Genomic DNA, 5,027 nt, shown 5'->3' on the forward strand with positions numbered 1-5,027 from the left:
TAACCATATAGTTAAATAAAACCGTAGTTTTGAGCGATTCTGACGAGGGCCAAAAAACGGCTTTATTGATACCCTTCAACACAATAAACTATTGTCAATGCTTCCTTTTCGTAGGTATCGTATTTTATTTCGCTGTCGCTCAGTGTGCGAGATACGTAGGTTTTCGTTAATTTTATCCTGTGATAATATTCCTCCGATTGCATAACCTGGAGCGTCGGTAGTTAGAATTAATCGTCTTGAAAAATCTGGATATTGCAAATTTGGTTTTATACAAAGTTCGTCCTTGAGAATATTGAACGATTGCTGTTGTGCATGTCCCCTTTGGAATGGGGTTTAAAATTTCAGTAATAGCGTGTTCGATTGGCCCTGGGTTAATCGCTCCGAGAGCGACTAATGACGCCATAAGTCTTTACTAATCAATCATAAAGCTTATTAGTACTTGTTCGACCATTAACGTAGGCTGAATAACCCAGAGTGGGTTAACCCACTCGAACATGCTATAACTGTGTTAAAGGCCGTGTCAATTTAGAGAATTCAGGAATAAATCTTCTGTAGTATCCGGCCAGTCCCAAAAATTGCTTGACGTTCTTCGGTATTTTTGGTGTTGGAAATTTGCGAATACCGCTTCGAGTTTCTTTGGATCTGTTCTAACACCCTTACTGCTAATTACGTATCCCAAATAATTGGCTTTTTTTGTAAAAATTTACATTTGTTCAGCTATAATTTTAAATTAGTTTCTTTAAATCATTTCATTAATTTTTCAAATTTGCGCTTATATCCCTTCAAAGAAGAAACATATAAAAAGATGTCTAAATAGACAAAAGCTTCTTACTCTTGTATGCCCGATAGAACTATATCCATTAATCTTTGAAATATCGCAGGATCATTTTACACTCGTCAACAAAATTATCGCACATGTAAATTCATCTCGAAATTTCGCACAATTTTAAATGGCCATAATACCGCGAAACATTATCGTATTTGAAATCTTCTTTTTCTATTTTAAAGAGTGAAGTCTGTAGTTTAAGGAGCATTCGTCCAATTTTGAATTTACTCTCTCTTCTTCCCGCAGTCTTTTCAAAAGTAAAGACGTGTTGCGTCTCCAAAGAATTGCACAATTTAACGTATCATACTAGGCGAACTAAATTTTTTTCGTAAATTTCATGATAACTATAGACTTTCCCTCGCAATTAAAAAAAAAAAGTGGATTTGTATGATTTTTTTTTTGCGGAGTTGCGACATATCAAAGTTACTTATGCATTTTAAATTTAAATGAGCACAATACAGCGAAACACTATCGTACTTGAAATCTTTTTTTTATTTTGATAAGTGAAATCTGTACATTAAGGAGTATTAATGCTTAACATCGCAGCTAGCGAACGTGCTATGTCTCATTCAGAAATCGATTTAGCAGATTGTGGCATCTCCTTGTTAGTAATATAACTTTAGTACTGCATTTTTTGCATTTTCTTGAAATACTAAGTTTAAATAGTAGTTTAAAAGTTTATATAAAATTCGTCCGATTTTGAATTTACTCTCTCCTTTCCGCAGTCTTTTTAAAAGTAAAGACGTGTTGCGTCTCCAAAAAATTGCACAATTTGTTGTATCCCAGGGTGGACTAAATTTTTTTCGTTAATTTCATGATAACTATCGTGAAATATAGACTTTTTCCTGCAATTAAAAAAAAAAAGCGGATTTGTACGATTTTTTTCGCAAAGTTGTGACATATCAAAGTTACCTATATATTTTTTTAAATTGCTTAACTTGACGCATTCTATTGAGTAGAAAGAATTCTTTTCACAAATTTTACTATAACTATCATAAAACATCGGCGTTAATAATATCAACGTTTCCTTGCAAATAAAAAAATAAAGAAGAAGTGTGCACGACTTTCTTCCGCGATGTTGTACGGCGTATCGAAGTTAACTATGCATTTTTAATCAGTTACCATCAGCATTAATATCATCCGATGCGCATTATGGAGAAGTTATAAATATGCGTGAGCGTCTTCAATAGGTCATTCAAAAACAAGACGGGAACACGTAATTTTAAGTGTGTAATACACCCATAACCCTCCCGTCGCTCAACACACACACACATACATACACACAGCCACACATCGCGCGCGCGCGCACACACACACACGCGCACACACACACACACAGCAGAGAGGGTTTGGAGTCATTAAATACTGCAGGAGTAACGAACCGTGAGGTCTTTATCTCTGCTGATAAATACGTGTGCACACATACGCACGTGCAGCATACACAAACATACATATGCACACAAACACATGATGCGCAAAATCCAATCAGCAACCTCCCTGTGGTGCGCATCGGATAATGCTAATGCTGATGGTAACTGATTAAAAATGCATAGGTAACTTTGATACATACATCGCGGAAGAAAGTCGTGCACACCTCTTCTTTATTTTTTTATTTGCAAGAAACGTCGATATTTTACGATGGTTATCGTAAGATTATGAAAATAATTTATTCCATTTAATAGAGTGCGTCAAGTTAAGCGATTTTAAAAAAATGCATAGGTAATTTTGACATTTTGCAACTCCGCGAAATAAAATCGTACAACTTCGTTTTTTTTTTCAAATTGTAGGGGAAAGTCTATACTTTACAATGGTTATGAAATTTACGAAAAAAATTTAGTTTGCCCCGTAGAATACGTCAAATTGTACAATTTTTTGGAGACAACACGTTTTTACTTTTGAAAAGACTACGGGAAGGGGAGAGAGTAAATTCAAAAATCGACGAATGCTCCTTAAACTATATATTTCATTCTTTAAAATAAAAGAAGAAAATTTCAAGTACGATAATGTTTCGCGGTATTATGCCCATGTAAAATTGTACGAAAGAGCCCAGCCAGAATATACCTCAAATCCTTGCGATCAATATTGAGGTCAACATATATACTAAATTAAAGGTCTTGCTAAGCAGAAAATGAATAATACTTCTAAACAAAAAAACAAAAAAGAAAAAATGAATACAAAATACACGTTTATTAATGTGATTTTTCCAAAGCTGCACAGTTACTTTCAGTGACTTTCGCTAGCAAAAAGTGCGAAACCTCAACCGAATCTTATCGTAAAAATTGTGATCAACGGCTTATTTTAAAGCTAATACTATCGCTGATAAAATGTATATTCTAGTTGTTGCCCAAAAATTGAATATTCTTACAAAAAGTTAAAATGCCAATAAAATACTGAATTTTAGAATCCACTTGCCGAAGCATCTCCAAACGGCCATTTTGGCTCTTATTTAAAAATTGTTAAAATGGGTTTGAAGGTATCAATCTATGAGCATTTTAAGTCATTAATCATATTTGTAGGTCTTAAATTGACAATTTGAAGCAACTATTTAAAGCAACTTATGTTTGAAAATCCACCTTGGACCACCAGAAATTCTCAGGATATCTCGAGAACGGTTCATCAGTCCGATTATCAAGGTCAATAATAAATGCCTTTTTGGTGTCATATAATCGTGTTATTCTGTCTAAATCAAAGGTTACGTCATTGTTTCACCCGCAGGCGCTGGTAATTGATGGGTCTAAAATTGGAACTACATGCAACTTGATAGGATGATTAGGCGTAATGTCTTTTATACCATCTTCGTTATTCGGCTGTAAAGAATTATTATAATTAGGTGAAATTTGGGGATTAGTTACTGAGGCTTCAGTTATATCTTCGACAAAATTTATATTATCCTTATGGTTGTAAATTCTATTTTCTTTGTCCTTTTTAATTTTTTGTGTCTTAATGTTTTCATACAAAAATCTATGTATTTCTTCTCGAATATCGCTTTCTTTTCTTGCAATCTTTTCTATAGTGTACGTAAAATTTTGTTCTTGATAATTAAGTTTTCTTTTAGGAATTTCACGGGACTTTTTAATTTTTCTATCTTCTTTTTCCAACTCTGTATCGATTCAATAGAAGGTCGCAATTTCTCCCCCTGTTTTTTATTCGCGTTTTCTTTATAGGATGAGTGAAGTATTTGGAAATCGACCCCTTTAGAATTACTTGAATCAGGATAGGGAGATTGGAAACTTTCCTCAGGATTCTCAATTAACTCTTTACTCAAAATTTCGCAATAGTTCCGCGAGTCACTAATTTGATTTCTTAACCTTACCTTCCGTTCTTTACTTGCTAATTGGTTCAAAGGATCTTGGGGAATTAGAAACGCACCCCTTTGATTTAGAGAGGTTTGGAAACTTCTCTCACGGATTTTGGAATGAATTTTATTTAAGAAATTATGGGGAATCTGAAAATCGTCCCATAGACCTAAAACATTAAAGCTTGGATGAAGCATTCCTTCAGGATCTTTGTTCGGATTTAATTGAAATCAAGCGACATGGTGCCGCGACGCCAAGTACATAAAGAAACCGTCAAATGTCACCAACGAGTGACAGACGAAACGTCGCGGCACTACTAAACTTATCCCTAGTTTACCCGTCAATCAAGCTTTTCATTAAAATTTCTCAGAAACTAAAGCAATAATGTAACAACATTTATATTATATATTGTTAATGCAATCTTTTGATTGCAACAATGCTGATAAAGATTGGTACAATCAATCTTGAGATCTCATGATCTCATTCACAAAAAAAATTTTTAATCAGACAATCATTTTTAAGATTTCAGTCACACGTACACACGCATACACGCAAAATGAGTTTGTCCATCAAGCCGCATTCGCATGTCACGAACGTGAATGTTTAAGTGTATGTAATATAAATAAACATAGGTACTCACATATTTCTCTGTAAATCGTTAAGCAGTTGCATGCATATCATAACGTGTATCAATCGCTGCTTGATATACGTTATTGAATGTCTACATACAGGGTGTCCCGAAGTCCCATGATGACCCTTGGTGAGAACGTAGAACGGATTGAGGTGAGCAAGAAAGTCCTGTGCCGTTTTGCGATATTCGCAATAGTTTTTGAGAAATTAATTATTTTGTCTCAACAAATCAGCGTACAGAAAGCGGCAGCGGAAAGAAAGATGCCTTCGGCCGA

The sequence above is a fragment of the Odontomachus brunneus genome, unplaced genomic scaffold (genome assembly GCF_010583005.1).
Source record: "Odontomachus brunneus isolate Ranch 3 - 2012 unplaced genomic scaffold, Obru_v1 Obru_scaffold_381, whole genome shotgun sequence".
NCBI classification, from domain to species: Eukaryota; Metazoa; Arthropoda; class Insecta; order Hymenoptera; family Formicidae; genus Odontomachus; species Odontomachus brunneus.